Source organism: Apium graveolens, chromosome 9 (assembly GCF_009905375.1).
Source record: "Apium graveolens cultivar Ventura chromosome 9, ASM990537v1, whole genome shotgun sequence".
Classification (NCBI taxonomy): Eukaryota; Viridiplantae; Streptophyta; class Magnoliopsida; order Apiales; family Apiaceae; genus Apium; species Apium graveolens.
Window position 1 is genome coordinate 44891760 of NC_133655.1, and position 13786 is coordinate 44905545.

Below are 13786 nucleotides of genomic sequence, written 5' to 3' on the forward strand. Positions count from 1 at the left end.
TTCGAATTAATAATAACTCCTAATTAGTTAAGAGTTATAATTCGTTTTTCTACTCTCTATATAATATCTCTTGTGTGGCTGATTTTTTGGGGTGCAAGACTTTTACTAAAACCCTAGCCACCAAGGGAGAAGATGTAGAGAGCAAGAAGGAACGGGTTTGTGCTAGTACACATCCAATCCTTGAGTTCAAGCATTCGAGTGGATACCGATAGAGCGTAGATCGCGAGAGCAGGATGCGTGGTGAATGAATAAGCTTTGGATCTCCATTAGTCAACCAATCGGTAAAGCTTCTTAAGGTAAGTAATCTGTTCTACGAATTAAATATATGTTTTTCGCATAGATCTTGCGGTGGGTTTCGAAAATTCTGATTTTTTACGTTTTTAATTACTGTTTCCGTTGCGTTTATGTTCTCGAAACCCATCAATGGCATCAGAGCTACTTGCGAAAAGTGTTTAATTCGTTTATGTGTTTACTGGTTTTATGATGATAACATGTATACAATATTCCATGACTTTTATGTATGTGATTTTATATATTTTACATTTTTTTATGTTTATATATACGCATGTATATATATTTTTTGAATATATGATATTCATGAGAGTTGTATAATCATATGATGATTATATAATATGTATATATACTGATATATACATGTTTTATGTTTGTTCTTATTATAAGAATCATATTTGATACGATTCTGAATCAGATGCAGCGGATTTGCTGAAATCCGTGTCTGGTGCCTGATTTTGGCGAATAAATACGTTATTTCATATGGAATCGAGTGAATAAATACGTTATTTTGACTGATATGTAAGGCATTTGACATCGTTTAGGCCCTGTAATCTGCGATTTAATGTTATCAGATTTAATTTCGAATTTTCTGATTTTTTTAATATTTGGTTTTTATGATTAGATCATGATGGGTATGATATGTTAAGATCATATTATGTGTTTTAACATGTTATTTTGTGTTAATTGAGCATGATGGATGGTTATGGCTTATGACCTTAGGTTAATAGTTATGACCTTAGGTTAATAGTTTTCGTTTGTCAAATACGACTTGCATGTCGTTTAATCTTGTAATTATTAAATCTCGAATGTAACTCGAGTTCTTCTTGTAAGTTCATTAGATTAGTTTTCATATTTCATTCCTATATTGTACATGAAGACATGAAGATTTGAAGATCAAGGGTAATCCCACACGGAGGCCATCCAAGGAAGCAATACAAGAAAGAAGACATGTAATAGTTAGCCTGTATTTACTTTCCTCCTTAAATTGACCTAGATCTTTGTCATTAGCTTGATAAAGATCACATAGGATGAATCCATAACCAACCACGTTTAATTATTGCACTTTACATATATATGCGCATATGATGAATGTATATGTAGAGTAGTTTAAAAAGATGCATGCTTAATTAGATTAAGGATGTATGTATTAGATACGACACCCATGCCATGCTTGCTAAATAAGATACAATATGTAACAATTCAAGATTTTAAAATGAACAAACGATTATGAGATTCTCGTGTTTATGAAACACAGAATAAAATATAAATTTTCTTTGTTTCTGAAATGGGGCGATTTTATCAAAAGTGAGTTCATTGAACTTGTAAGGTTATGGGTTTTAAGCGAGACCGTTGTGACTCCCTCACTACCTGGAAATCAAATCATTGACGAATATTGATTTGAAGTATTTTATTCAAGAGAAAATTGGGAATCTCTTTATGATGGGATCATGATCATTTTAAAATTAACAAAACCCTAAAATTAATATTAAGTTGATCAGATGCCTTCCAATGAGTCCAATGCGTTAACCCCTAGATAGACCAGGAGTGAGTTTGCCAAAAAAAAAGTACTCATATCTATCGTGGGAGATGTGTTGAAGTATAATGATACTTTTTGACTATTGGGTTTGACTTAACTAAGTTACCACAATAGGATTGTGAACTTAGAGGCATAGAGTTTGGCGAGATTTATTAGATAAATATGAACAAATGTTATTCCACCAAGCTATCCAAGAGTTATATAGTTGATATAATTGACAAATGTTGTCTACCTAAATAATCATATTTTAGGAGAAAAGCCAAAACTGACCTAACATATGGTGAAATATGGATCTTGGCTCACTAGAAAGGATATAGAAGATATTTTTTCCGAATTAATAGTTAGGGCTATTGATTTGATAAAAATAGTGGGAGATATATATTTTTAATATATATATGTATAATCACTTGAACATAATTTAATGATCATCTGTAGACTAAGTCATTTTGTGCACTTTAATATTATAGATATCAAATGACAAATAACACAAATAACTTCTCTATGTAATAGTCCTTGAGAAGGACAAGCTGACATGAAATAATTTCCTCGATTGACATGGGAATTTGAGGATTGTCCTCAGGTTCAAGGATGTCACTCAAACCCCTCCCTTATTTTTCTAGCTGAGAATGAAACATGTGCAGAATAAAATGCTTAGCAGAAGCAAATTAATTATGCAACTGGTGTTTCATGTTTCATGCTTGTAATTATGAGTGCTGAGCTTTAGAAGCAACAAGAGCATAATGATGCTTATGATATGATTGATCACCTTCAAAAGATGTTTGAAGGATAGGCTCGTCAAAAAGATTTGACAATAATAAGGCACCATACTTTTGCAATAATGGAAGAATCATATCCGGTTGGACCACATGTTCTAAAGGTGATAAGCATATGTACCTTGATATTTTGGGTTTCAAGAATGGTCTAGATATTCAGATTGATTTGATCAAATAATCTTTGAACAACTTCTATTGTTAGTTTGTTAAGAACAAAAGGAATGAGATAGACAGAACACTCACTGAGTTGTTAGGCATGTTTAGAACTGCTGAAAATAACACGGTAAAGGCATGAATTACGTCCATATTGATGGTGTTTACATGGAATGCAAATGGGAAAGGAAAGTGGACAGGCAACGTGAAGATTTGATCTTATTCGGTGTCAAACCAAAGTCCAATCCCAAAGGGCTTTTGAAGCCTGATAGTGGTGTTCCTAAAGGAGATGATTGTCATTTCTGTGGAAATAACTGGATGACTGGAAGTTAAATTATCGATCTTGTTTGGAAGATCTAAAGAATAAGACTAGCAATGGTCAAGCTTCATGTATCAGGTTAGAAATGGAGCAAAAGTTGTTGCTATGGTTGAAGGAACTTAATACCTAATTATGCCCATATAGGCGAGATTAATAACTTGATAAATTGTTATTATGTGCCTGCCTTTAGGGGATACATTAAATCAATTTCTTGTCAGTACAAGAAAGGTTTTCATTTTAATTAAATAAACAATAGTTGTTTATTCTATGTTAATGATAAGGCTTATAATGTTGCACAATTAGTTAACAATTTATATGTTATAAGATGACTCAAATCAAACATTACCTCTACCATTTTCGTTAAGCCATATTAATGAGAAACAAATTTCTGAGTTACATATAGATGGATACTTGGATAAGTTTGATTTTGAATCATACGGAAGATGCGAACTTTGTTTAATGGCAAAATGACTAAAGCTTCTTTTACCTGATCAGGTGAAAGGGCCACCGAACGATTATGACTTATACAAAATGATGTATATGGTCGCATGCGTATGATGGCAAGAGGTGGCTTATACTACTTCATAACATTTACTGATGATTTCAGTAGATATGGATATGTGGTTGTTATGAAGAACAAATCCGATTCTTTTGAAATGTTTAAAGTATATAAGGACAAAGTAGAAAAAAAATAAGGGAAAAGTATAAAAGTTTTATGATCAGATCGTGGAGGAGAATACTTAAACCTCAATTTCAAGAGTTTCTTGAAGAAGTGTGATAGTGTATCATAACTTACTCCTTCAGGAACACCACAATGGAATAGAGATTATGAGAGGAGAAATCGTACCTTGTTGGACATAGTGCGATCGATGATGAGTCAAGCGGATCTTCCATTCAGTTTCTAGGGTTATGCTCTAGAAATGGCTACATATACACTTAACCAAGTTCCGACTAAAGCGGTTCAAAATACTCCATATGAGATATAGAGTGATGAATGTCATAGCATGTCATTTATGAAAATTTGGGGACGCAAAGCGTTTGTAAAACATTTAGCCTCTGACAAGCTTGGACCAAAATTAGATAGATGCTATTTTGTGGGATATCCAAGTGAGACTAGGGTATAGTTTTATAATCCTTTCGAGAAAAAAATGTTTGTTGCTCAGGTTGCTGTATTTCTTGAGGGAGAACTACTTTCTAAGAAAATCAGTGGGAGGATAATACATCTCGATGAAGATCGAGAACCACATGATAACATGAGTCCGGGAGAAATTATGGATTTCTTTTAAAAATAATCATGTTTAGGAAACACATGTTATTCGTAGATCTAGTAGGATTCACCATGAGTCTGGGAGAAATTAATTATGGATTTCTTTTGACTCAAGATGGTGATGTGATGCTTACGGATATTGATAAGCCTCACACCTACCAAGATGCTATGAACAATTCAGACTCTGAGAGATGGCTAGAGGCCATAAAATCCAAGATGGAATCCATGTATCAAAATAAAGTATTGACTTTAGTTGATCCACTCGAAAGGGTAAAACCTATAGGGTGCAAGTGGGTTTTCAAGAAGAAAACTGACATGGATGGTAAAGTACAGACCTATAAGGTGCGACTAGTGGCACAAGGTTTCAAATAAATCATCGTATAGACTATGATGAGACTTTTTCACCAGTTGCTATGGTCAAGTCCATAATGATTTTGTTAGCAATAGTTGCTTACTTTGACTATGAGATTTGGAAACTGGATGTCAAAACTGCTTTCTTATATGGGAGCCTTGAAGAAGATGTATATATGATACAACCTGAGGGTTTTGTCGATACAAAGTTTTCTAGGATAGTTTCTAAGTTGCTTTTATCTATTTATAGATTGAAACAAGCCTCAAGGAGAATGAATATTCATTTTAATAAAATGGTCAAACAGTCTGTCTTTATTCAAAACGAAGATGAACTATGTGTTTGCAAGAAGGTTAGTGGGAGCCATGTGACATTTCTAGTATTATATGTAGATGACATATAACAGATATGGATTGAAATACCTTCTCTACAGGCTATTAAGACTTGGTTGAGAAATAATTTCTCGATGAAAGACTTAGGTGGTGCCACCTATATATTGGGGATCAAGATCTATAGAGATAGATTGAAGAGATTAATCGACCTAGTCGGAGTACATACATTGATAAAGTATTACATCATTTTATGATGCAAGAGACAAAGAAAGGATATGTTTTGATGTCTCATGGGATAGTGATCTCAAAAGATAATTGCCCCTAAATCATTAGATGATAAGGGCCATTTGAGAAAGTTCCAGATGCGTCAGAAATTGGATCTATAATGTGTACAATGATATGTATTTATCCTGATATTTCGTATGCTTTGAGCATGACGATCAGATACCAGTCTAATCCAGGTGAGGGTCACTGGATAGTTTTCAAGAATATTCTTAAGTACTTAAAGAGGACTAAAGATTTATTTTTTATGTATGGAGAAGATAGGGAACTAGTTGTAAAGGGTTACACTGATACTAGTTTCTGAACCTAATTTTTGGACATACAAGGATTATTACGAGTTTATGTCTGTTTTATATTTTGTCTAAATATAATTGATCTTAGCTTGAATAGTTCACAACAAGAATATTGATGATTCTATAGAAGCCGAATATATTGATATTTTTTGAAACAGCCATGGAGACTGTTTAGGCATGTCCTTAGGCAATATTGCCTTATTAATGAGATTAATAATTAAGGAGATATAAATATAAAGTGCATATTATGATAGTGATGCAGACCCACTGAATAAGGCTTTGTCGCAGCAGAAATACGATGGTCATACTAGTTTTATGAGTACTAGATACATAGGTGATTGGCTCTAGTGTAAGTGGGAGATTGTTAGTGTTTGTGCCCTAGAGACAACACTATGATGTTTTAGTTTAAGACATTGCGATTTTTAATGTTTATGTTCTATCGATTATTCCCTTTATAATTTATTAATTCTTAATTTACTGTGAAATAAATGTTAGATTAATAAATGTCCTTGGAATATGATATACAATTTTATATCTCTAAGTACGTGACTTAGAAATGAGATTATGAGAATAGTATCAATATTCCTAAAGCTCCCTAGTCGAGTATTATTATTCAGGGACAACAATAATGCATTAAGACTGGTGTGTTTGTTGACTGATGATCACATCTCATTGATCATAGGTATGATGATACTAAAGTCAAAAACACAGGCAGATGTATATGTACATGGTGCTGGACAGACCCAATGTGAGATTCTACATGTCTGTTGTGTCATAAGTAATTCTCACGGTGATAATGATGTAATGGTCCTTAGACCTGAAGTCATTATATTTCTATACGAGAATTAATATACATTGACTCAATTAAAAGTTATCCTTGATCGGGTTAATGATAAAAGTGGACATTGGGTATATTATGAATTGTATGAAAAATATGAATGATCTAGATGGGATTTAACCCTCCTATTTTATGAGTGATATTATTGGCCTCTTGTGTGAGCTAGACTATGAAATGCGTTACCACACTCAAATGTTGATTTGATATGATAGTCTACTCATTGATCAAGGAAACATAGTTTAAACTATGATGAGGATGACACATAACATGTATCTAGTTTAATCAATAATATTTGGTTAAAGGGATTATAATACATTCTACATTATTCACAAAAGGTTTAATTGATCACCGATTCAATTATTATTACTTGGGTAGCAATGATGTATTATTAGATGCCGCTCATTGGTTACAATTTAAATTAGATTTAAAATTCATTTTCAACGTAATAATAACCTATAGGGTCACACACTAAGAATGCTTGGAGGATTATTTAATTTAAATTGGATTTAAATTATATTAAAGTAATTCGAATTATTTATGATATTAATTAAGTATGACTTAATTAATTAGATAAATATTGATATTTGAATTTACTAATATTAATTATGAAATGTATTTGTTAAATAATTGAGTGAGACTTAATTATAATACAAGTAGGAATTTCGAATTAATAATAACTCCTAATTAACTCTCTATATAATATCTCTTGTGTGGCTGATTTTTTGGGGTGCAAGACTTTTACTAAAACCCTAGCCACCAAGGGAGAAGATGTAGAGATCAAGAAGGAACGGGTTTGTGCTAGTACACATCCAATCGTTGAGTTCAAGCATTCGAGTGGATACCGATAGAGCGTAGATCGCGAGAGCAGGATGCGTGGTGAATGAATAAGCTTTGGATCTCCATTAGTCAACCAATTGGTAAAGCTTCTTAAGGTAAACAATCTGATCTATGAATTAAATATATGTTTTTCGCATAGATCCTGCGGTGGGTTTCAAAAATTCTGATTTTTTATATTTTTAATTACTGTTTCCGTTGCATTTATGTTGTCGAAACCCATCAATGACATCAGAGCTACTTGCGAAAAGTGTTTAATTCGTTTATGTGTTTACTGGTTTTATGATGATAACATGTATACAATATTCCATGACTTTTATGTAGTGATTTTGTATATTTTACATGTTGTTATGTTTATATATACGCAAGTATATATATGTTTTGAATATATGATATTCATGAGAGTTGTATAATCATATGATGATTATATAATATGTATATATACTAATATATACATGTTTTATGTTTGTTCTTATTATAAGAATCGTATTTGATACGATTCTGAATCAGATGCAGCGGATTTGCTGAAATCCATGTCTGGTGCCCGATTTTGGCGAACAAATACGTTATTTCATATGGAATCGAGTGAACAACTACGTTATTTTGACTGATATGTAAGGCATTTGACATCGTTTAGGCCCTGTAATCTGCGATTTAATGTTATCAGATTTAATTTTGAATTTTCTGATTTTTTCAATATTTGGTTTTTATGATTAGATCATGATGGGTATGATATGTTAAGATCATATTATTTGTTTTAACATGTTATTTTGTGTTAATTGAGCATGATGGATGGTTATGGCTTATGACCTTAGGTTAATAGTTATGACCTTAGGTTAATAGTTTTGGTTTTTCAAATATGACTTGCATGTCGTTTAATCTTGTAATTATTAAATCTCGAATGTAACTCGAGTTCTTCTTGTAAGTTCATTAGATTAGTTTTCATATTTCATTCCTATATTGTACATGAAGACATGAAGATTTGAAGATCAAGGGTAATCCCACACGGAGGCCATCCAAGGAAGTAATACAAGAAAGAAGACATGTAATAGTTAGCCTGTATTTACTTTCCACCTTAGATCGACCTAGATCTTTGTCATTAGCTTGATAAAGATCACATAGGATGAATCCATAACCAACCACGTTTAATTATTGCACTTTACATATATATGCGCATATGATGAATGTATATATACAGTAGTTTATAAAGATGCATGCTTAATTAGATTAAGGATGTATGTATTAGATATGACACCCATGCCATGCTTGTTAAATAAGATACAATATGTAACAATTCAAGATTTTAAAATGAACAAACGATTATGAGATTCTCGTGTTTATGAAACACAGAATAAAATATAAATTTTCTTTGTTTCTGAAATGGGGCGATTTTGTCAAAAGTGAGTTCATTGAACTTGTAAGGTTATGGGTTTTAAGCGAGACCGTTGTGACTCCCTCACTACCTGGAAATCAAACCATTGACGAATATTGATTTGAAGTATTTTATTCAAGAAAAAATTGGGAATCTCTTTATGATGGGATCATGATCATTTTAAAATTAACAAAACCCTAAAATTAATATTAAGTTGATCCGATGCCTTCCAATGAGTCCAATGCGTTAACCCCTAGATAGACCAAGAGTGGGTTTGCCAAAAAAAAGTACTCATATCTATCGTGGGAGATGTGTTGAAGTATAATGATACTTTTTGACTATTGGGTTTGACTTAACTAAGTTACCACAATAGGGTTGTGAACTTAGAGGCATAGAGTTTGGCAAGATTTATTAGATAAATATGAACAAATGTTGTTCCACCAAGCTATCAAAGAGTTATATAGTTGATATAATTGACAAATGTTGTCTACCTAAATAATCATATTTTAGGAGAAAAGCCAAAGCTGACCTAACACATGGTGAAATATGGATCTTGGCTCACTAGAAAGGATATAGAAGATATTTTTTCCGAATTAATAGTTAGGGCTATTGATTTGATTAAAATAGTGGGAGATATATATTTTTAATATATATATATGTATAATCACTTGAACATAATTTAATGATCATCTGTAGACTAAGTCATTTTGTGCACTTTAATATTATAGATATCAAATGACAAATAACACAAATAACTTCTCTATGTAATAGTCCTTGAGAAGGACAAGCTGACATGAAATAATTTCCTCGATTGACATGGGAATTTGAGGATTGTCCTCAGGTTCAAGGATGTCACTTAAACCCCTCCCTTATTTTTCTAGCTGAGAATGAAACATGTGCAGAATAAAATGCTTAGCAGAAGCAAATTAATTATGCAACTGATGTTTCATGTTTCAAGCTTGTAATTATGAGTGTTGAGCTTTAGAAGCAACAAGAGCATAATGATGCTTATGATATGATTGATCACCTTCAAAAGATGTTTGAAGGATAGGTTTGTCAAAAAGATTTGACAATAATAAGGCACCATACTTTTGCAATAATGGAAGAATCATATCCAGTTGGACCACATGTTCTAAAGGTGATAAGCATATGTACCTTGATATTTTGGGTTTCAAGAATGGTCTAGAGATTCAGATTGATTTGATCAAATGATCTTTGAACAACTTCTATTGTTAGTTTGTTAAGAACAAAAGGAATGAGATAGACAGAACACTCACTGAGTTGTTAGGCAAGTTTAGAACTGCTAAAAATAACACGGTAAAGGCATGAATTTCGTCCATATTGATGGTGTTCACATGGAATGCAAATGGGAAAGGAAAGTGGACATGCAACATGAAGATTTGATCTTATTCGGTGCCAAACCAAAGTCCAATCCCAAAGGGCTTTTGAAGCCTGATAGTGGTGTTCCTAAAGGAGATGATTGTCATTTCTGTGGAAATAACTGGATGATTGGAAGTTAAATTATCGATCTTGTTTGGAAGATCTAAAGAATAAGACTAGCAATGGTCAAGCTTCATGTATCAGGTTAGAACTGGAGCAAAAGTTGTTGCTATGGTTGAAGGAACTTAATACCTAATTATGGCCATATAGGCGAGATTAATAACTTGATAAATTGTTATTATGTGCCTGCCTTTAGGGGATACATTAAATCAATTTCTTGTCAGTACAAGAAAGGTTTTCATTTTAATTAAATAAATAATAGTTGTTTATTCTATGTTAATGATAAGGCTTATAATGTTGCACAATTAGTTAACAATTTATATGTTATAAGATGACTCAAATCAAACATTACCTCTACCATTGTCGTTAAGCCATATTAATGAGAAACGCAATTCTGAGTTACATATAGATGGATACTTGGATAAGTTTGATTTTGAATCATACGGAAGATGCGAACTTTGTCTCATTGGCAAAATGACTAAAGCTTGTTTTACCTGATCAGGTGAAAGGGCCACCGAACGATTATGACTTATACAAAATGATGTATGTGGTCGCATGCGTATGATGGCAAGGGGTGGCTTATACTACTTCATAACATTTACTGATGATTTCAGTAGATATGGATATGTGGTTGTTATGAAGAACAAATCCGATTCTTTTGAAATGTTCAAAGTATATAAGGACGAAGTAGAAAAAAAATAAGGGAAAAGTATAAAAGTTTTATGATCAGATCGTGGAGGAGAATACTTAAACCTCAATTTCAAGAGTTTCTTGAAGGAGTGTGATAGTGTATCATAACTTACTCCTTCAGGAACACCTCAATGGAATAGAGATTCTGAGAGGAGAAATCGTACCTTGTTGGACATAGTGTGATCGATGATGAGTCAAGCGGATCTTCCATTCAGTTTCTAGGGTTATGCTCTAGAAATGACTACATATACACTTAACCAAGTTCCGACTAAAGCGGTTCAAAATACTCCATATGAGATATAGAATGATGAATGTCATAGCATGTCATTTATGAAAATTTGGGGACGCAAAGCGTTTGTAAAATGTTTAGCCTCTGACAAGCTTGGACCAAAATTAGATAGATGCTATTTTGTGGGATATCCAAGTGAGACTAGGGTATAGTTTTATAATCCTTTCGAGAAAAAAATGTTTGTTGCTCAGGTTGCTGTATTTCTTGAGGGAGAACTACTTTCTAAGAAAATCAGTGGGAGGATAATACATCTCGATGAAGATCGAGAACCACATGATAACATGAGTCCGGGAGAAATTATGGATTTCTTTTAAAAATAATCATGTTTAGGAAACACATGTTATTCGTAGATCTAGTAGGATTCACCATGAGTCTGGGAGAAATTATATATGGATTTCTTTTGACTCAAGATGGTGATGTGATGCTTACGGATAATGATAAGCCTCACACCTACCAAGATGCTATGAACAATTCAGACTCTGAGAGATGGCTAGAGGCCATAAAATCCGAGATGGAATCCATGTATCAAAATAAAGTATTGACTTTAGTTGATCCACTCGAAGGGGTAAAACCTATAGGGTGCAAGTGGGTTTTCAAGAAGAAAACTGACATGGATGGTAAAGTACAGACCTATAAGGTGCGACTAGTGGCACAAGGTTTCAAACAAATTCATCGTATAGACTATGATGAGACTTTTTCACCAGTTGCTATGGTCAAGTCCATCATGATTTTGTTAGCAATAGTTGCTTACTTTGACTATGAGATTTGGAAACTGGATGTCAAAACTACTTTCTTATATGGGAGCCTTGAAGAAGATGTATATATGATACAACCTGAGGGTTTTGTCGATACAAAGTTTTCTAAGATAGTTTGTAAGTTGCTTTTATCTATTTATAGATTGAAGCAAGCCTCAAGGAGAATGAATATTCATTTTGATAAAATGGTCAAACAGTTTGTCTTTATTCAAAATGAAGATGAACTTTGTGTTTGTAAGAAGGTTAGTGGGAGCCATGTGACATTTCTAGTATTATATGTAGATGACATATAACAGATATGGAATGAACTACCTTCTCTACAGGCTATTAAGACTTGGTTGAGAAATAATTTCTCGATGAAAGACTTAGGCGGTGCCACCTATATATTAGGGATCAAGATCTACAGAGATAGATTGAAGAGATTAATCGACCTAGTCGGAGTACATACATTGATAAAGTATTACATCATTTTATGATGCAAGAGACAAAGAAAGGATATGTTTTGATGTCTCATGGGATAGTGATCTCAAAAGATAATTGCCCCTAAATTATTAGATGATAAGGGCCATTTGAGAAAGTTCCAGATGCATCAGAAATTGGATCTATAATGTGTACAATGATATGTATTTATCCTGATATTTCGTATGCTTTGAGCATGACGATCAGATACCAGTCTAATCCATGTGAGGGTCACTGGATAGTTTTCAAGAATATTCTTAAGTACTTAAAGAGGACTAAAGATTAAAAAATGTCCTTGGAATATGATATACAATTTCATATCTTCAAGTACGTGACTTAGAAATGAGATTATGAGAATAGTATCAATATTTCTAAAGCTCCCTAGTCGAGTATTATTATTCAGGGACAATAATAATGCATTAAGACTGGTGTGTTTGTTGACTGATGATCACATATCATTGATCATAGGTATGATGATACTAAAGTCAAAAACACAGGCAGATGTATATGTACATGGTGCTGGACAGACCCAATGTGAGATTCTACATGATTGTTGTGTCATAAGTAATTCTCACGGTGATAATGATGTAATGGTCCTTAGACCTGAAGTCATTATATTTCTATACGAGAATTAATATACATTGATTCAATTAAAAGTTATCCTTGACCGGGTTAATGATAAAAGTGGACATTGGGTATATTATGAATTGTATGAAAAATATGAATGATCTAGATGGGATTTAACCCTCCTATTTTATGAGTGATATTATTGGCCTCTTGTGTGAGCTAGACTATGAAATGCGTTACCACACTCAAATGTTGATTTGATATGATAGTCTACTCATTGATCAAGGAAACAGAGTTTAAACTATAATGAGGATGACACATAACATGTATCTAGTTTAATCTATAATATTTGGTTAAAGGGATTATAATACATTCTACATTATTCAAAAAAGGTTTAATTGATCACCGATTCAATTATTATTACTTGGGTAGCAATGATGTATTACTAGATGCCGCTTATTGTTTACAATTTAAATTAGATTTAAAATTCATTTCCAACGTAATAATAACCTATAGGGTCACACACTAAGAATGCTTGGAGGATTATTTAATTTAAATTGGATTTAAATTATATTAAAGTAATTCGAATTATTTATGATATTAATTAAGTATGACTTAATTAATTAGATAAATATTGATATTCGAATTTACTAATATTAATTATGAAATATATTTGTTAAATAATTGAGTGAGACTTAATTATATTACAAGTAGGAATTTCGAATTAATAATAACTCCTAATTAGTTAAGAGTTATAATTCGTTTTTCTACTCTCTATATAATATCTCTTGTGTGGCTGATTTTTTGGGGGTGTAAGACTTTTACTAAAACCCTAGCCACCAAGGGAGAAGATGTAGAGAGCAAGAAGAAATGGGTTTGTGCT